Source organism: Heterocephalus glaber, unplaced genomic scaffold, assembly GCF_053883595.1.
Source record: "Heterocephalus glaber isolate CG9 unplaced genomic scaffold, H.glaber_assembly_v1.0 deba00001097, whole genome shotgun sequence".
NCBI classification, from domain to species: Eukaryota; Metazoa; Chordata; class Mammalia; order Rodentia; family Bathyergidae; genus Heterocephalus; species Heterocephalus glaber.
The window spans coordinates 2158699-2180912 of record NW_028258191.1 but is presented as its reverse complement, the minus strand read 5'-3'; positions in this window follow the sequence as shown (position 1 = coordinate 2180912).

Here is a 22214-nt window from a genome sequence, read left to right as displayed (position 1 = left end):
ATTTCTCTGTGACTCATTCTCTTTGCTTAAGCTGTGATCATTCACTAGACCTGTTAATCCAAACTTGATGGCCATGAGATTTGCATAACCAAAGTGCCTGGGAAGGCTGGTGATGCAAGGGTAACTACATGTCCCTTAGAAGGACGCACTCACAAGCTTCCCCAAGCTCTGGTCCATGCATCCATCACCAGCGAGTGACTATATCTCTTCTGTCTTCAAAGAAACCTCAGATAGATGGGACTGGACATAGAAGACAAGCAATATACTTTTTTGTATTCGTAAAACTGTATGTTCAAAAATCACCTGAATGATCCAAGTAATAGAAAATGATATTTCAAGGAATTTCTGCTTAAGACTTACAATAATTATTAATATTAGTTTCCAGACAGATTATAAGTACTGATATTTTATGTACAAAATATATTTGGAAAAGTTAACTAGCCCAAGAAAATCTACTCTCTACTCTTTGTAAATATATGCATTTTGCTTTGTGGTTACTGGACTGAGAGGAGACAAAGTACTATGACTCAGGCCAAGCCACTCATCTTCGCTGGGTTTAGTTTGATTCTGAAAATGAGAGTTTAGACTAAATAACAGAAAATCACTCTCTTAGTTTACAAACCACTTTCACAGTGTTATTTTGCTGTGCTGTTTTTCTGTGATTTTTAGATAAGTCGAGCATCTCCAACATGCTTAAAAGCTGTTTAAAATTCAAGAACCAGCTTCGTAGCCCTCACAGTCTTGAAGTACAATTTGATTCTTCATTTCCTTTACATCTTCTTTATAATAACAGATATAGTTCAAGCACAGAGTATTCTAACCTTTGGCTTTTCTTTGTTTTTTAGTACTAATTTTTACCCATGACTTACCTTGTCCTCTTTGTACACTCTTTCTAGGTAACTGGCCTTAGTTAGTTGTACCACTCACCTAAGGCAGGAAGAAAGTTAAGAAATGTGACATTTTCAAAAACACCGCAAGCCTATCTATACCAGCACTACTGAACTGCACTCTGATTTTTACAAATATAAAATGGTCCATAAAAAGTTGCAGCACACTTGAGTGTTGGGTGCTTTCCTTCTCTCCCACCAGTTATGCTTCGTTAAGCTGATGTGATGTGTTTTACCCATCTGAGTGCCTCTCTTTCCTAGGCAGCTGTGTTAATCCTTGTGGAGCCCTTGTGGTAGAAACTTCAGACTCTGGCCTTCATTTTGAGAATTCCTGTGCACAAGAAATCTTCTACGTCTGACTGTGTGGGCACTGGGATGCATTTTTGTGGATTACAGTGTGTATTTTTTGAGCAAGCCTGTGTGGTGCATGAATTAGTATTAAAGTGGTGGATGGAACATAGAGGGGTGAAGTATACACTCTATTGAGGCCTTTCCAATTTGCCAAATGTTTTCTGCAAAGCCCAAATGTACAGTCATATTTGGATTTCCTCTTCTGACATTTTCAGCTGGTTGCATTTGTACTTCTGTAGGAATGTACCTGAGCGGTGGTATTAAATGACTGGTATAAAAATACTCTGGAACAATACTTAAAGAAAGATGTGAGATTTACTTTCCTGGCAGCTGAAAGTTTAATATAACAATAAAATAAAATCAACTTCCAAAGAAGTTTCTATCTACTAACATTCCAGAGTTCCTCAAGTTATCCAATCTCAAATGCTTGGGGATTTTAGTGTAGTTCTGGTGTTTTAGAAATAAGCAATATGGGCCAAACACCAAAAGTCTTATTGAATAATAAGTCTTAGATAAAACAAGAACAGTAAGTCTTAGATAAACTAAAAAAGCATCAATTTTCATAGTATCTCTTCTGATGAGCTAATTTATCTTGTAAACACTAAAAGAGTAATTTAAAATGTAGCCCTTGAAATGAAAATGAAATAAACTGTAGAGCACATGTGTTTTACCATAAGTCAATTTTGAGGATATTCTTTTTTTTTCAGTACCAGGAATCAAACTCCGGACCTTGTGCTTGCCAGGCAGGTGCAGTACCACTGAAGATATTCTTGAGGTCTCAAAAAAAAAAAAAAGTAAGGAACACAGAAAGATTTTCAGAGAACAACACTTACATAGTGATCACCGTCCTCCTTTCATACACTTTCCTATTTGTCATGACTCCAGCACTGCTCATTTTTCTCATTCAAAGTTGCTACACTTTATTTTCCTTAATGATCTCTGATACTGATAGTCACTGTATATTTCACTTGAAGAAAGGTTTGCACTGCTAAAAGCACTGAAAAATCTTCGGGTTATTTCTGAGGATCCTTATGGCCCTGGTCTTCACATCTGCATGTGTAACTTGGATTAGCGTCAGCTCTCTCAAGCTGCTATGATGAAATGAAAAGGGAGGCAAATCAGGGAGAGGATGATGTGAGACACTGCTTATTTTCTACCTAACTCTTACTTCCTACTCCACCCCTCCCCATCTTTCCTTGCTTACAGAAACCTGACTTTGATCTAATGTTTAGAGCAGCTATGGATTCAGGGACAGAGACCGTCACTTACCAAAGTCTTGATAAGTCTGTGTTGATCAGAGCAGTCTCAGTTGCCAGCCAGTCACTGGCATAGGCATGGATGTGGGTTCTAACTGGGTTATGTGGAATTAAAAACTACCAAGAGTGCCTGGAAAAGACTTCCCTTGACAGAGAAAAGCAATTTATAGTAGTCTGTTTCCTCTGCTGAAATTGTGTATTATGGTCACCTATGGAATTTGTGGAGCCAAATGAAAATTTACAATGTTAAGATCCTTATTCAAAGCCAATAGAAGGGCCTCTTTCTTTTTGTTAACCTTCCCTTTTTCTCAACCTGTCATGGTAGTTCTTATTTGCTGAGTAGGTGTGGAGCACCATCATAGACATCTGGAGCCTTGTTTTGTCACTCAGCTCACAGAAAGGATCTTACACTGACCTTAAGCCCTGCTAGGTACCAAGGGTAGAAGCAGCAGGAAGTCTGGGGAGCAGATCATCTGGAACCTATCTCGGGGAGAAGGTGACAGAGGACTGCCTGAGAGCTACAGCTCTTCTAAGCCCTTGATACATGGTTCTTTGTCCCATTATACCTCACTTACAAAATACAAATTCAAGGTAAACTTACTAAGAATTTCAAGATGTTGATCACAGAGTATTAATGCCCAAGTATGAGATCCTTCTAATCCAGGGGCCTGCTGGGAGTGTGCAGATAGCAAATCCATAAAGCTGCTCCAGTCTTCACATCTGTAATTGTCACTTATATCAGTTTCAGCCATCTTAAGACTACAGTGGAAACTGGGCCACATTAGGTAAGAAAGACAAAAAGCACCTGTCCTCTTGTTATTATTAAGCTACTAAGTGAACCAACCTTGGAAAGTAACCAGACTCGAGAATTCTTATTGTATGATGTAATAGACTACATGTTTAAAGGCCATTTTTTCTTGGGGATTTTATTAATTATAGCTGAAAGCATTCTAACTAAATAGAAAGATCACACTGAAGGAAAAGTTCACAAAGGAACTAAAAAAAGAGGTAAAGCTGGAGAAGTTTTACTGTAATGTGATTCACCAAGCAGATGCTGTTCCTGTTTTTCCCTGGCCACTCTGCTGAGTATGAGACAGCCAATGGGTTCTTTGGAACCAAAGAATAGACAATGCCCTCACACCCTACCCCCTCGAATTCTTCCACTCTTACAAGGCCTAACTAGTTCAAGTAGGGAAAAATGTAGCAAACTGTAACACAGAACCTGAACACAAAACCTACACCTACATTGATTTTCAGATACATACAAGTTGAAGTGATCAAAAGGGGCCGAGAGCTGCATGGACAGCTTGAGGCAAAGTTATAAAATAGGTGACGCTATGATTTGAATATGTCCCCTAAAGATCATGCATTGGAAATTTAATCTTCAATGTGGTAGAGTTGAGGGGTGAGAGCTTTAGGAGATGATTAGGTCATGAGGACTCCACCCTCATAAAGGAATGATGCCATTATCATGGGACTGGATTAATGTCTTGGAAGTGGGATTCCTAATAAAAGTGTTACCAGATACTGGGGTGTTGTACTCTTTCTCAGTGGTCCTTTCCAGGCTCTGTTGTCCTGAAAAAAGGCTTGGACAGAAAAGGAAGTAGTGAGGTATTTTACATTTATTAAAGGTACAAGTAGGGAGGAAAAAAGGGAGAAGAAGTGCTCTGAAAAAAGTGCTTTGCAGAATAAGTATCAGAAAAGAAAGAATCCCCTGCACACAGAGTGGGCCACTGCAGAAGAAGGAAGGTAGTGGCCACAAGGCCAAAGGCCACTATGTTTTGTATTTCCATTCTGATGTCAGATCTAGGCCATCCTATCCAAACCTTGATCACATTCTCTAATTAATGCTGGGTTCATGGCTCTGGAAGCTGTCTTGTTCATGTATCTTAAATCTCTGCAATTGGCGGGTCATGCCCACTTGCACAACTAGTTTGCCACACCTTACACTCCTGTTTCAGAAGGATGAGTTCACACTCCTTTCCTGCTCTCCTTCTCCCTCTCTCTCACATCATGTGATGTCTTCTACTGTGTTATGACAGCATGAAAATCCTCACCAGATGCAGCCACTCAATCTTGGACTTCCTGGTCTTCAGAACCACTAACCAAATAAACTTCTATTTTTAATAAATTACTTAATCTGTAGTATTCTGTTACCAGCAGTACAAACAGATTAAGACCAATAAGGCTTCTTTGGGGATCTTCTACTACCCCTTTCCAATCTCTAGAAATAATCCATTATTCAAATACCCTGAATTTTGTTCCTAGCCATTTCTGCTATTAAAGTTAATGAATAAATTTAAGATATCATTTACAGAAAGATTGGTTGACCAATTTCCTTCACATATTTGAGATTTTATTATTCCTCACTGCCTTTCTTACCTAGAGATCTTGGAACATAGGACCTTTGGATATTTCAACAAGTTGTAAAACCATAAAACTCTACCTTAAATTATGAAGTTAAAAACTTCTAGGAAAACTTCTAGGAAAAGCAGCTTCACAGAAAATTTATATCAGAGGGAGGCCATAGAAGCTGTGCATTTGATGACTAGCCTGAAGAAAAGGCTATTTCAGGGTCCCCAAAAAGTCTATGGTCTGTTAGGAACTGGGCCACACAGCAGGAGATGAACAGCAGGCAACTGAACAAAGCTTCATCTGTATTAACAGCCACTCCCCATTACTGAACTACCATCTGATTTCCACCTCCTGTCCAATCAGCTGGAGCATTTGATTCTTATAGGAGTGTGAATTCTACTGTGAATTGCACATACAAAGAATCCAGCTTGTATATTCCTTGTAAGAATATAATGCCTAATAACATGAGATAGAGCTGAGGCAATGATGCTGACCCTGGGGAGCAGCTGCAATACAGACTAACATTACAGAGGTTTGACTACACAGGGACCATAATAAATCACTTGCTGGAAGACTCAATAGTGAGATAGAAGACTCTAAGACTTCCAACAAAAAGAAAGTTAAATTTAAAAGAAAATCCCAAGAATCCCACTTAAATTACAGGTTCGTTGCAATGGTGATTCACATTCTCCAAGCCTATAGTATATAACATACAGCAACTAACTGTGCAACGAAGCCATGAAACCTTCAAAACTGTGTCACCATAAGCACTAAATGACAAGCCTTTGGAGTTCATCAAAGGGAAAAAAATGTGAACACAAAGAACAGGAGCAATTATTAAAGACCACCATTTCATCAAATGCATGTGCACAGAGACCATCATTCTCAGTGGCTAACTGCATTGCTAAAGCTAAGAAGCCATTTACTATTGGTAATGTTGATCCTATCAGCTTCTAGGACATTCATCATTAACTTTTAGGAGAGGCTGTAGTATGAAAGTGGCAAATATTTCCCTTTTGGCTAGCACCATAACTGTGTGAATTGATGAAATACAAAAGGATATTGAAGCACAGTTGTTAGGATTAACAAGTCACCATGGTACACAATCCAGATTGACATGTCTACCATTGTTCACAATTACACAACAATGCTTGTTTTTGTGTGATATATTCCTCAGGAGGATGTCCATGAGGATATATTATGTGCACTTTTGTTACCCACCAACACCATAGCTGCAGAACTATTCCAGTCTTTTAATGACTACATACTAGGAAAGCTAATTTGTCATTTTGTATCAGTATATGGATGGTTGGAACAGCTCCCATGTCTGGATGAATTTAAGGTTTCAGTACTTGTATCAAAGAGGTCACTTCTGAATATGAATCTATACACTACTTCATCCATGCAGAATACTGGTTAGCCAAAGAAAAATACCTAGAATGTAACAACATTGCATAAGATGTGATTAGAATTGTAAACCACATTAAAGTACACACCCTTCACTCACATCTGTTTATGTAGCTCTGTGAGGAAATGGACACAAAGCACATACATCTTCTCTCATACACATAAGTGGTTTAGTTTCTTCTTTTTTTAAAAAATTCTTTTATTGATGCATTATAGGTATACAACAAAATTACATTTCTCATTGGGAACTGTACCTTTACATAATGCATCTTGGTTATTATTATTTCCCCATTTCTAGCCCTCCCTTCACCCTCTCCACCCTTCCCTATTTACAAAGACTTTATTTCCATTTTTTCCATTTCTCAGCATTTTTCCTTTCCCTTCTTTCCTTTCCCCTGCCCCTCCCACTACCCCTACCCCTTTGGACCATCTCTTCCTATTTTGCATTATCGATTATTCATTCTAAACATTGGCATACTTTAGGTATACAATATAATGACATTCATGATTGGAAATTTGCACCTTTACATGGTCTCTCTGGGTTCTTATTTTCCACCCTTGCCCAGCCCTCCCTTCAACCCCTCCATTCCTCCCTATTTACAAAGATTTTGTTCCTGTTTTTCCATTTTCTCATATTAATCCCATTCCCTTCTATCCTTTCCCCTAGCCCTCCCACTTCCTTCCCCTTTGCCTCTTTTCTTCCTATTTCACATTACCTATTATGCATTTAGTCCATATTTACACTTTCAGTTTCTCATGCCAGAGAAACTATTGCGTATTTATACATGTGTGACCTATTTATTGCAGTTAAGAGCAACACCTCAATGTGCATCCACTTAGCTATAAATGTCTCTAATTTCTCATTTTTTATGTCTGAGTAGTACTCCATTTTATTTTTTAAAAACCCACATTTTCTTGATCCAGTCTCCAGTTGAAGGGCATTTGGGCTGTTTCGAAGTTTTAGCTATTACAAGCTGCACTGCTATGAACATGAGCACACATATATCACTGTGGTATGATTCTTTTAATTCTTTGGGGAAGATCCCCAGCAGTGGAATAACGGGGTCAAATGGGACTTCCAGTCCTAGTTCTTTGAGGTATCTCCATACTGATTTCCACAGTGGTTGCACCAGTCTACACTCCCACCAGCAGTGGAGCAGGGTTCCTGTTTCCCCACAGCCCTGTCAGCATTTGTTATTGGTTAATTTCCTGACAACAGCCGTTCTTTCTGGAGGAAAGTGGAATCTCAGCATTGTTTTCATTTGCATCTCTCAAATGACCAGTGATGTTAAACATTTTTTTATGTATTTATTTGCTATTTCTACTCCTTTGCCTGAGAAATGTCTGTTCATTTCAGATACCCATTTTTAGATTGGGTCTTTAAATTTGGGAGGTCTGATCTTTTTAAAGTTCTTTATAGATTTGAGATAGTAGACCTTTCTCTGAGGAAGAGCAGGTGAAAAGTTTTTCCCACGTTGTGGGTTGTCTGTTCACACTGCTGGAGGTTTCTCTTGCTGTGCAGAAGCCTTTTAATAAGAAGAGATCCCACTTGTTGATTGTTTGTACTAGTTCATGGGCAACTGAGGTTTTGTTCATAAAATCTTTTCCTACACCGATGTCTTCAAGGGTTCTACCTAACCTCTATTCCAACTGGTTCAGAGTTTCTATTTTAATATTCAGAGCTTTAATCCAGTTTGATTTTAGTTTAGTGCATGGTGAGAGATATAGGTCTCGTTTTAATCTTTGGCAAGTTGAAGCCCAATTTTTCCAGCACCATTTATTAAAGAGACTATCTTTCCTCCAGTGAGGGTGCTTGGCTCCTTTGTCGAAGATGAGATAGCTGAGTGTGTCTGGCGTTGTTTCTGCATCTTCTAATCTGTTCCACTGGTCCTCAGCTTTGTTTCTTTGCCAGTACCATGCTGTTTTTATCACAGTAGCTTTGTAGTAGAGTTGCAGCTTGGAGATTGTGATACCCCCTGCCATGTCTCTGTTACCTAGAATTGCTTTTGCTGTTCTGGGTCTCTCCTTGTTCCAAATGAATTCTTGGATTGTTTTCTCAAGGTCCATGATGTATGCTGCTGGGATCTCAATTGGAATTGCATTGAATCTATATCGCAGTTTTGAAAGTATGGCCATTTTCACTATATTAATCCTTCCTACCCAGGAGCAGGGGATGTCTGTCCATTTTCTGATATCATCTTCAATCTCTCTTTTCAGAGTGCCATAGTTTTCAGAGAAGAGGTCTTTGATTTCTTTTGTTAGGATGATTTCTAGATATTTCATTTCTTTGGATGCTATTGTGAAAGGAATTATTTGTCCTATTTCTCTTTCAGTGAGTCTGTCATTGGTGTAGAGGAAAGCTATTGATTTTTGTGTGTTGTCCTTGTAAGCAGCTACTTAACTGAATTTGGTTATTAAGTCTAGAAGACTTTTGGTGGAGTTCTTGGGGTCTTCTATATAGAGTATCATGTCATCTGCAAATAATGACAGTTTGACTTCATTTCCTATCTTTATTCCTTTTATTTCTTTCTCTTGTCTAATTGCCATGGCTAATGTTTCCAGAGCTATATTGAACAGGAGTGGTGATAGTGGACATCCTTGTCTTGTTCCTGATTTTACTGTGCAGGATTTCAGGTTTGACAATTTAGTATGATACTGGCTGTTGGTTTTTCATAGATGGCTTCTATCAGTTTGAGGTAGAGACCATCTATTCCAATTTTTTGTAGGGTTTTTATCATGAATGCATGTTGGATTTTGTCAAATGATTTTTCTGCATCTATGGAGATAATCATATGGTTTTTGTCCTTGGCTCTATTGATATAGTGTATTACATTGATTGATTTTCATATATTGAACCATCCCTGCATCCCTGGGATGAATCCCACTTGATCAGGGTGTATGATCTTCTTGATGATCTTCTGCATTCTGTTTGCCATTATCTTATTAAGGATTTTTCCATCTATGTTCATTAGTGAGATTGGCCTATAGTTCTCCTTTTCAGTTGGGTCTTTCTCTGCTTTGGTGATCAAGGTGATGCTTGCTTCCAGGAATGAATTTGAGAGTATTTCTTCCCTTTCAATTTCATTGAAGAGTTTAAACAGTAGTGGCAGTAATTCCTCTCTAAATGTCTTGTAGAATTCAGCAGTGAAGCCATCAGGGCCTGGGCTTTTCTTAGTTGATAAGTTTTTAATTATATTTTCAATTTCATTGCTTTATATTGGATTGTTCAGAATTTTTAGGTCTTCTTCGTTCAACTTTGGTAATTCATATGTATCTAGGAATCTGTCCATTTCTTCTATGTTTTCCATCTTATTGGCGTACAGGTTCTTAAAGTAGGTGTTGCTGATCCTCTGGATTTCTGCTGGATCTGTTGTAATTTCACCCTTTTCATTCCTAATTGCATGGATTTGGGCCTTTTCTTTCCTTTTTCTGACAAGGTTGGCTAAGGGTTTGTCAATTTTGTCGATTCTTTCAAAGAACCAACTCTTGGCTTCATTGATTTTTTGTATTGTTCTCTTAGTCTCCATTGCATTGATTTCTCCTCTGATCTTTATAATTTCCTCCCTTCTATGAGCTTTGGGGTTGTCCTGCTCTTCTTTTTCTAGAAGCTTGAGGTTCAGCATCATGTTGTTTAATTGGGCTCCTTCTGTTTTCCTAATATGCATATTCACTATTGTGAATTTCCCTCATAAGACTGCTTTCATTGTGTCCTATAGATTCTGATATGTTGTATTGTCATTGTCATTTAATAGAAGGAACTGTCTGATTTCTTCTTTAATTTCCTCTGTGACCCATTGGTTATTCAGAAGTGTGTTGTTCAATTTCCACGTTTATGAAATTTTTTGAGTTTCTTTTGCTGTGGATCTCCAACTTCATTGCAGTATGGTCTGATAATATACAGGGGATAACTTCACTTCCTTTGCACTTACTTAAACATGTCCTATGTGTGAGTATGTGGTCTATTTTGGAGAATGACCCATGTGCAGCTGAGAAGAATGTGTATTCTGATTTTGTGGGGTGGAAGACTCTGTAAATATCTGTTAAGTTCATTTGTTCAAGAATTCGATTGAGCTCTAGTATTTCATTACTTATTTTTAGTCTAGTTGTTCTATCTATTTGTGACAGTGGGGTGTTGAGGTCCCCCACTGCAATTGTATTAGTGCATATATGACTTTTCATGTCCGTTAGTATTTGTTTTATATAGTTGGGTGCACTAGTGTTTGGTGCATAGATATTTATGACTGTCATGTCTTCCTCTTGGATTGTTCCCCTTACAAGGATGTAGTGTCTTTCTTCATCTTTCTTAATCAGTGTTGGTTTGAAATCTACTTGGACTGCCAAGAGGATAGCTACTTCTGCTTTTTTTTCGGGTTCCTGTCCCATGGAGTACTGTTTTCCACCCTTTAACTTTCAATCTATGAGTTTCCTTTAGAATTAAGTGTTTCTTGTATGCAGCACATTGTTGGATTTTGCTTCTTGACCCATTCTGCTAGTCTATTTCTTTTGATTGGTGAATTGAGACCATTAATGTTGATGGTTATAACTGAAACGTATTGACTTGTCATTGCCATGACTTTTTCTTTTTGTTGGGTTCTCCCCCTTTACATTTAATTTCTTGCCATGCCAGATGGATTCATTCTGCTTTGCTTCCTGGGGTTGTGATCTTCAATGTCTGTTCCTAGGATATTGGGTAAAATTCTTTGGAGTGCTGGTTTGGTATTCATGAAGTTCCGAAGGTGCCCTTTGTCATGAAAGTATCTTATTTCTCCATCAATTTTGAAAAGTAGTTTTGCAGGGTACATCAATTTGGGTTGGAGGCTGTTTTCTTTCAGGGTTTGGAATATGTCACTCCAAGCTCTTCTTTCCTTGAGGGTTTGTGTTGAAAAGTCTGCTGTGATTCTGATGGGCTTTCCTTTGTATGTGATTTGTTTCTTTTCTCTAACTGCTTGTAGAACTTTGTTCTACTGTTGAGTTTCTGGAATCTTTACAATTATATGCCTATGTGTAGATTTTTTTTGATCAAAGTTATTTGGAGTCCTATATGCCTCACTTATCTGTATGTCAATCTTTTTTCCCCTGCTTGGGAAGTTTTCTGCCATTATTTCTCTGAAGAGATCTTTTCTGTCATCTCCACTCTCTCCTGTTTCTTCATTGAGCCAATCAGTCTTATGTTATTCTTCTTTGCATCATCTAGCAGCTGCTGGATTGATTTCTCATGTTCCCTTATAATTTTGAAGCAATTTTTCTTTTTCTGGTCACTAATTGCAATCTTATCTTCTATATCTGAAATTCTGTCCTCACATTGGCTCATTCTGCTGTGTAGACTTTCAATGGAGTTTTTCATCCCCTGGAAATCTATTTGCATCTATTTTATGGATTCCATTTGTTTCCTATGTTGGGATTCCATCATGTTCCTGAGCTCCTCTCTAGATTTATTAATCATGTCTTGTACTAGGGGCATAATCTCTCCTGTTATCTGAGAAATTATTTCTGATTTCATTTTTTCCAGATCCCCTTTTGTTGCCAGTTGAGTGGGTCCAGGTTGTTGAGTATCAGAGTGTTCCATCTCTTTTCCCTTTGGGGTTGCTGTAGGTGATCTGGAAGTCTGGTTTTGAGACTTATTTACATGTTTTCTCATTTCACCTCTGAGGGGACTTTTGGTGCCTGTATGGATTACCTCCTCTGAGCTGGTAGAGGTGGGCCAGGGGCCAGGAGCAGTGGTAGAGATGGTGACCCAAAAGCCCTTTCCTCTGGACTGGGACCTCCTGCAGGGATGATGGCCAGGAAGCCCCTTCCTCTGGTCCAGGAGCAGTGGGATGGTGACTCCAAAACCCCTCCTCTGGGCCGGGAGCAGTGGGAGGGATGGTGGCCCAGAAGCCCCTTCCTCTGGGCCAGGAGCGGTGGGACAAAAGGTGGCCCAAAAGCTCTTTTCTCTGGGCTGGGAGCAGAGGCAGGGATGGTGGACAAGAAGGCCCTTCCTCTGGACTAGGAGCAGTGGGACAGCAGCTCAGAAGCCCCTACCTCTGGGCTGGGAGCAGCAGGACTCAGTACCGTGGTCTGGTGGTCCAATGTCCTCTGCATCTTTGTATTGTGGAACCATGTGACTATACAGAGGAGTGGAGGGGGGGTCCAGTGGATTGTTGCTGGGACACAGGCTTATTCGGCGTGTTCCACATGACTCAGGATCTTGGTAGGGTGTGCGCAGACCTGCCTCTCTGCAGTGGGCTGATTCAGCATGTTCCAGTGGTTTAGTTTCTTAAGGTATATCACTGGCCAGAGTTTTTAATTTATGAGAGCCACTCCAGAGATTTCAGCAGCCCATTTCAGTGACACAGAATGTGTCACAAAATTTGCTGACTCTTGTGACATGTTCAACTTACTCAAAAAACTCAATCCTCCACTTTAGGGGAGAAAAACAACTGTGTAAAAATTCCCAGATAAAGTGGCTGCATTCAGAGTCAAAGTGGAATTATGAGGGCATGAGTAAACATTGAGATTTGTGGCATGTTTTAAACATTAGCAAAGATTTTGAAAGAGACTAAGCTAGAGCGTTCTTTCTATGAGTTGGTGTGTATCACCTATTTCACCTTTCAGAAGAGTTTGAGCATTATATCCCAACCACAAAAGACCCCTGAGCTGGAAAGAATCCACAACCCATTTGTTAAGAAGGCAGATGTATCAACTTTGTCCATGCAAGAAGAAGATCAACTGCTTGAGATGATGAATGATGGTAGCCTTACAAGTATGTTTGAGACAACTACAAATCTCTTTATATTCTAAATTAAAGTCAGAGCATAACATCCTGAGACTTCCATAAAACCACTGAAAAGTCTGCTTCCATTTCCAACATCTTATCTTTGTGATGCATGGTTTTTTGCAATAACAGAAACCAAAATGAGATTATGGAGAAGACTGGACATAAGAAATATACTTCAGGTGTCACTGTCTCTCATAATCACCTCAGACAGGACTACTTACTTGCTCCAATTTATTCTTTTTTTGAGAGAGAGAAAAGGTCTCATTATGTAGTTCAGACTGGCCTTGAACTTATTATATAGTCTAAGCTGGCTTCAAATTTATGGTAATCCTCCTGCCTCAGCCTCCTGAGTTCTGGGATTATAGGATGTGCCACCAAGGCTGGAAACACTTTCACTGATTCTGCATTTTGGTGAGTTGCATCAATATTTCATTATATATTGCAATGTAATAATAACGGAAATAAAGTGCACAGTAAAAATGATTAAATCATCCCAAAACTATTTTCCACCCTGATCTATGGAAAAATTGTCTTCCACAAAATCAACCAGTACCTAGTGACAAATAGGTTGAGGACCACTGGGTTATTCTATTTGGGACACTAGCAGGGATGCAGACATGGATGCTTCTTCCTCTGACTGAGGAATGGGATGTGACCCTTTTCTCATGAGTGCTTACATACTAAGATTGCTTCCAAGATATTTCTAGCATGTAGCATAGAAATCTATATATCATAGGTCACTTTTCTTCTCTTACATGTGACACTGAATTGAAAAGTATACCCCAAAATTTAGTCATCTTGAAACCCCAAATATGACTACTTAGAATTAAGCATAATTAGTTAAGATGAGGTCATACTTGGTTCAAGTGGGCCCTAAATCCAGTGACTAGTGCCTTTGAGAAGGCACATGAAGACACACAGGAAAGAAGGTCACATGAAGACCTTGGCAGAGGCTGAAATTAGGCAGCTTCCAAAGGAACATGGCTCTACCAATACCTTGATTTTGAACTTCTGGCCTATAGAACTATGACAAAATAAATTTCTATTGTTTTAAGCCACCTAGCTTGTGGTAATTTGTTATGTCAAGCCAAAGAATAATACACAAGTTAGAGGTTATTATTATACTGTCTTGGAATAATAAGGCTTCAGAGCTGGTCATTGAATGGGCCCTCAAGTTGATGCAATAGCAACTTCAAAAGAATATTTGATCACTGTCATGCACAGGGGTTGAGTTTAGCTTTCTGTCTAGCAGGAGCCCCTGAGGCTAGATGTGTTCAACTGGATGCTGCTTGCATGGCCTCTTGAGTTCCTCTGGTTCCTCCCACTTGTGCCTTTCATCACAACCCTCTGCAAAACAGAAGCAAATCAAGTGTTTCTGTTTGAACCAGTGAGGAGTGTGTGTGTGTGTGTGTGTGTGTGTGTGTGTGTGTGTGTGTGTGTGACATCAGACAAAAAGACAGAAGCTGTTGGGAGTTTTTTCCATAGATTATCAGCATGTGGGTGAACCAAGTTCATACATTATTCAGAGGGGAAAACTGTGGGCTTTGACTTAACTTTGAAGGAATCAGCAGCTATTCCACAGGAGAGTGGCCTATTGTTCTGACTCACAGAACACAAAGAGCAAGTGGAATTCTTTATGGTATAGCTCATCCAGTACATACAGACACTGTGATTTACTGGCAGACAGACATCTTTGATGATGTCTGAAATCACGTGCAAAGTGACTTTTGCTGATCAGAGGAATGATGTTTATATTTTTTCTCTTGATGTAGGGTTATAACTCAGTGATGCTAAGGACAAGAGTTTCTGGAAGATAAAATGGTGCTGTCCATGGAGCATGTACTTATCAATGATCCCTTGGAAGGAGCCATCAGGAAGAGTAGGTTGACATTTCTATTAGGTCCTTTCCTGAAACATGAAAGCCTTTTCTGTATCATGAGAAAAGAAGAAAAATGATTGTGAAATTTAATTTTTAAATGAATAAGATACACATTATTACATGAATTTCTTTGAGATCAGAAAAGCTTTTTCCAAAAATGGGAAAAGAAATCCTTGATCAAAAAGATTAAGTGAAGGTTAAAAGGGCCTTCTGCCTAGAGAATTTGCAAGGATTCTGAATTAATTCCTGGCAAAGGTTCTATAAAAAAATAACTAAAAATATAAAAGCTTGCTACTGCAATCCTCCTGAAGTCTCTTTTAGCTGTACTTTATCATTCAGTGTATCTGAATAAATGTTAGAATCACACATCTCCTTTAAAAAGTTCATATGTAAATGAGTACAGCCCATGTTCACAGATAACCAAGGCATTTCTCTGGTTTTTACTCATTTAAGTTTTTATATCTAAATAAGCAAACAGAAATCCATTATATATAGTGTTTTTATTTTGACAGGAAAGAAAATGGAAACAAAAAAGTGTTGGAAAACAGAAAAGACAGATGGATCTAAATAATAGATGAAGTTGTTTTCCTGGTTCCAGCAATTTTCTCCCAGATGTGAGATACATGAAACCAGGGAGATTTATCCAGGGAGGAGGTATCAGGAATGGGCCAGCAGGCCTCTCCACTGGTGCTCTGCCATCATTAATGGCCAAGCCAGACAGATCAAGATATGACTGTGTTTTCAACTAACATTCAACCTTCAGATTTTACAGTGAGGTTATTTTCTAAACTTCCTCATGTGCTGCCTCCTAAGATAGGTTTACACTTATTCTCTAAGGCTTTTAATAGCCAAGAGCTTTTAGAAACCAACCCTCTCATGGCCACTAGAATGTACAGGGTTAATGGAGAGAAAGAAAGTGCATGGGTGGAACAGAATGTGGAGATTTTACAGTTATTATGTGATTTAGGGGAATATTATACAAAATGTAACATGAGGCACACTAGAGGCCTAGCCAAGACAATATTAAAACAACACTGTTGTTTCAGTTTTTCATATATTTGCAACATACATTTTTTGAATTGGAAGTTTACATTTTTGGGTAAAATAACAATGACCAATAAAGGAAGCACATGATAACACTGAAAATTGTTTCTTGAATATTTATAAAATTTTGTTCTCTGAATATGATCTTTAAGAATTGAGATTAGAAATACTGCATCATAGAAACAGCTCAATTATTATTGAAAGACATATAAGAAAACATATTATTGAAAATTAATGATCTTGCAATCAAGCCACTGCTCAAGATATTATTCAGTGAAACCAAGAAATATTTACTCCTGCACAGAAAAGGAAACAATACAGTGAAGAAACAAACTACAGAAGGGGAGAAAATGTTTGCCAACTAGTCATCTGACAGAATATTAATATTCAGAACACATAAATAACTCAAAAAATTAGCAAAAAATACCAAGAAATCCAATTTTAAAATGGGCAAATGAGCTGAATAGACACATTGGAAAAGAATAAGTAAAGATGACTACAACATAGATGAAAAATGATCAGTATATTTAGCTATCAGGGAAATGCAAATCAAAACTATATTGAGACTCCATCTAATTCTAATTAGAATGGCCATTATCAAAGCAAAAACAAAAATAAAAACAAACAAAATGCTGATGAGGATATGGAGAAAAAGGAACACTTACACACTTTTGATGGAAATGTAAATTAGTAGAGCCACTATGAAAAATATTCCTCCAAGAATTGAAAATTAATCTATGATATGATCCAGTTATATCACTCTGGATATATACTAAGGAAATGAAGTCAGTATAAAAAAGAGACCCCCACATGCCCATGTTTCTTGTGGCACTATTCACAATAGCTGACATATAAAATCAGCCTAGGTGCCTGTCAACAGATGAATGAAGAAAAATACAGTATAGATGCACAATTAAAAAGATATGATCCTGTCATTTGCACAAAAATGGGTGGAACTGGAGGGCATCATGTTAAAATAAATAAGCCAGATCTAGAAACAAGTATTACATGTTTTCTTTCCTATATGGAAAGTAAAAAAATAAAACAAACAACAAAAACCCCACTATCACGATCACACACAACACCAAGTCATCTGAAAGTGGGAGAAGGATTATAGGAGACTGGAGGGGGGGGGGAGGCCAGATGGAAGGGGAAGATTGGAGGTGGGAAGGCTGGGAGGGGAGTAAAAGGAGAGTGGATGGATATGATCAACACATGATGTGTGTGTATACATAAATATCACAGTGAATACTACAAATATGTACAATTAATATCCATTAATATTTTCATTTTTAATAAAGAAAAAATGTTCAATCCATCTAATCTCTGTAATTTAATAGAGTGTTCTGGGATCAAACTGATAATTTACTAATATACAGTGTTGATAGATTAAAAGTTATATTGTATTCCAATTTATTAGATCATGCTATATAAAATATAATTAGAACCATAGAGAATTCTCTTGTAAATGCAGTTCACTAGGGAAGCTTTTTAAAAAATTCTGTTGTAACAAATCTGTTGGTCACAAATTTTGTTAAACTTCATGTTGCTTCTCTTCCTCCATGCCATCCATTAAGCAATTATTGATAATCAGCCTCCATAGTCAGCTTCTTTCAGTCTTATTTTTCCAACTTGATTGTAAACATCTAAAAAAAAAAAATCACAGTCTGTTAGATAAGAAAGAACTCTTTAAAATTCATTTAAATAATACTTGCCCTCTTTTCCCAACCCACTAAATGAGTGGAATAATTCATATTCACTTTTAACAATCACTTGGAAATCTCATAACCATTACCATCTTATTGAAGATAAAACACTCTATTATTCAATAAATAAAAATTATTTTAAAACATTTAGATCATCCAGCAGATTCTTCAGTGTCACCTAGCTGTAGTGTGCACTGCATCACTGTGAATCCCAAGACCTCTCTAGCTATGTAAAGCTTAGCAGAAATAGGTCTCCTTGCTACTTCAAGAGAGATCACCAGATTGTCAGATAATGCAGGTATTATCTTTAAAATAGTGCCATTTACATATTTGAAACATATGGAGGCTGAATATAGTTTTTCCTGAGTATTGCATTGAATCACGACTAGAATTCAATCTGGAGAAAAATATTAGATGATTTTTGCAACTGAGATGGGCAGCAAAGGTGTGGGGAGGGAGGAGAGTGGGGAGTGGAAGGGGACGTAAAAAGAATTAAGATGTGTTATGTACATGTACTAACTAACTCCCTACAATGAATATGATCATTTTTATTGCAAACATGGACTAATGAAAATTAAAATTAAAGTAACTGACAAAATGATACTGTATATCAGTTCCATTGACTGAATGATTTATCTATTGTTGCTTAATAAATTACCCTAAAACAGCATTTAAGACAATGAAAAACCTTTATTATTTCACAAAAAGCTGATTCAGAAGGAAAATAATGCATCTGTGGGTGAAATGCTCTTTTATTTTAGATCTCCTACATCACAAAATTCTGCTTGTAATAATGCATCCATTTACCAATCATTTTTCCATGATATTTGAATATGTGCATTCCCAAGGTTATTGGGTAGACAATTTCTGGTCAAAAGTGAAATTTTAAATATCTGGAAAGATCAACATAGAACAAACACTAATAAATGAAATAATCATATATTTATTTGCCCCCTATGTTACACTGTGGAATTTGACAAGAGTGAAAAACAATTATGTTGATAGTGAATATTAGGTTTTAAAATACAACCATTATCTTGTCATAAGTATTTCTGGTGTTTCAGATTTTAAAAATACAATGTAACTGCTACAATACTTACAGAAAGGCAATATAATTCTTTATAAACTTATTTAGCAATACCTATATGCTTAGCTTATTTTCTTATATAAAATACATCTCATTATGGTTTTAAGTTAACTACTTTGGATAGTCATAAATAAGTAATGGGCAAGTATTCTGTATCCATATTTTGTGTTCATATCTATATTCTATAGTTAAGTCCTTTGATTTTGATGAATGACCAAACTGTTATGTGCTGTACTCATCTCATCCGTAAAGTGGAAATCATAATGGTTTGTATCTAATAAGAATGTAGTAATGTTGAACACTTTAATAGATGCAGAGCACTTAGAATAATTCTTGTTCACAGAAACATTTTTATTTGATTGTCTACAGTTTAGTTTAGTTAATGGAATGTCTTCAATAATACAATTAAGATAATCAAACAAGCTGGATGTAGGTGACAAGTATTGGCCACAGATTTAGGAGATCTGACGTTGAACCTTAGCTCTGCCATAAAAGGGTTAAGGTGACCCAGCAAGCAGGGCTCACAGCTGTACAAGGATCTTTGTCAGTTGTGCATTCCTCTCTCTGGTCACAGCAACTCACTTTTTATTACTCATATGACAAAGGAATTGAAGGAGAAGATTTCTACTTGTTCACCTCTCAAATTTTGCCAAATTGGTTTGATTCCACTGGGTTTCTAATTGAGGACTTGGTACTATTTTTGTCAGTAAGCCACTTAATTAGAGATGAATTGTTTCAAGTGGTACTGTAGTAGAAGACATGGTTGAAGAAAGCTCCACCCACATGGCTTCGTCAACAAATTAAAAACAAAGCAGTAGATTTCAGACACCCATTCCAAACAATCTCTTCTTGAGAACCAGGTTTGGAACTGTTCTGAATAAAGAGTAAAATGAAGGTGTTATGATTTATTCAACAAAAAACTACCAAATGAGTTTATAATTTAAATAATTTTTTCAAAGTGTTTTGCATTCTTGAAAGTGTTTTGCATTTGATTCTTAAAAGACTTCTAATATCCTAGGCTTTCTAACATACATACATACATATATATGTATATTATATGCACAATATCATCAAATATACATATATGATATATCAGATATATTTGATGTGTAAGGGACAGATCATATATTTTTGGATCATCTCATTTACGTGGTGACACTCTTCCATAAATAAAGTTTTTAAAAAGTTACTTGGGAAAAGTTCTCAGTCAAGTTACAGTTATAAAAAGAAAAATGAATTATACACCCAAGCACAGCCTTGAGATTTAGCACCCTTCATAAGCAGCAGTTACATTTCCATACATAGATGTTTAATCATTGGCACATCCTACTCAGAAACTATACATTGGGGAATAAATAATCATTTGAAACATTACTATGGTATTCAGATATACACAAATAATCATACTGAGCTAAAAGTAAATACATTTGTGGGAAGAAAAATGTGGCCAGCTATCTTACCTTGTGTTGAGATTTTCTTATTAAAAATCCTTAAAATATTATGACACATTGAGGACACATGTGAAAATTGAAAAATGTTAGCAAAGTTCAATTTAGTAGTCTGACTCTCTTTTGACTAAATAGCATTGCTTGGAAAATCAAACAAATAAATTGTGTAGATAACCATGATGATGATGAAGAAAAATATTTAACAAAAATTTCACTCAATCTATATCATAGATTTCCACCTGTCAATATTTTTTTAAAAAAAGAATAAAGCAGAAGTAAAATCAATATATAATAATCTTTTTTCTAACATATATGGAATATCTGCTATATGCTTTTATCTATGGAATATTTTATGGGTTAAGATATGTTCACTACCTGGGTATTACTTTCATTTTATTTTTTTCCACATTAAATTTATTGGTACATTTTGGGTATAAAATACAGTTGCAGTCATCATTGGGGTCTTGTACCATTACATGAGTATCTTGGTTCTTATTTTTTTCTCCTTTACCTGCCCTCCCTTCACTCCCTCCACCCTTCCCTATTTGCAAAGACTTTGTTTCCATTTTGTTCCTTTTCTCATATTTTTTCTTTTCCCTTCTTTCCTTTCCCCTACTCCTCCCACTTCCCCTGCTCCTTTAGACCTTTTGTACCTATTACACAATATTAATTATACATTTTTAAAATTACAATATCAAGGTCTAGGAGACATTACCACAGATTTTACAGAATTTAAAAGGATATAGAAAGCAAATTACAAAAATCGTTTTTGAAATAAATTTGACAACTTCTAAGAAGTACCTTGGAAGACAAATTAATGAAACTAACTCTGGAGGAAATATAAAATTTGAATAGCACCTATTAAAGAAAGTATATTCCTAGCTTGAAAACCTACCTAGATGACAACAGCAGGCTCATAAACATTTTAACTGATAAATTATATCAAACAATTAAAGCAGAAAAAAAGAAGGGACATTTCTCCCCTCATTTTAGGAACTCAACATTGTGCTAATCCTAAAACCGGATAAAGATAATAGAAGAAAAAAGTATGAACATAGATAGAAATTTGTTTAACAAAACTAACTATTAGAAGTCAGATCTGGCAGGATGTAGAAAGTGGTTTTGTTATAGGGATGGCAGTGTTGGTGCAGCATTGGAAGATCCACCCCCAAAAGTCATCATTTAAACAGAGGAAAGGAAAAAAGCCATATGATCCTGTCACTAGTTGGAGAAAAAGTATTGGACTAAATTTTACAGCTGTTCATGGTCAAAGCTATCAGGAGACTAGAAGTAGAACAGAACCTTCTCAACAGATTAAAGACATGTACTCCATACTTCCAGCAAAAGTGCCTTATATGAATGGAGAAGAGACAATGCTTTCTCCCTAAGGTGGGCAACAAGGCCAGATATGCCTACTCTTCATCTGTCCATTAAACTTTGAAACTTAGGCCCAAACCAAAATAGTCTGGCAATAAAAAGAAACAAATAGCATAGGATGGGCAAGATAGAAGCAAAATCTTCATATGCAGATGAAATGATTATCTACAGAGAAAATACTAAGAAATCTCTAGGAGCCCCTAGAACTTGTATTGGAATTTAGCAGGATTAGAAAATACAAGGCATATATAAAAATTCAGGTGTATGTATACTTGCTATAAATGAAGAATTGGATATTGAAATTTAAAAGTTAAGTAGGAGTACCAAGGACCTAGAAAAGTAAAAAGAAAAAGAAATAAAAACAGTGTTGGAAGATGTTTAGTACCTAATTTTAAGACTGCCTCTAAAGCTACAGTAATCAAGGCAGTGCTGGTGTAAGGAAAGACATATAGATCATTGGAACAGAACAGAGCATCTAGAAATAGAATCACACACATATGGTCCACTGAGTTTTGAAAGATTATTTAACATTAACATTTTATAGAACATAAACTCAACTCAAGAGTAGAGGAAAAGATAGTTTTCAGCAAATGGCACTAGAACACCTGGTATCTACATATAAAATATTAACATCGACCCTTTATTTCCATACATAAAAAT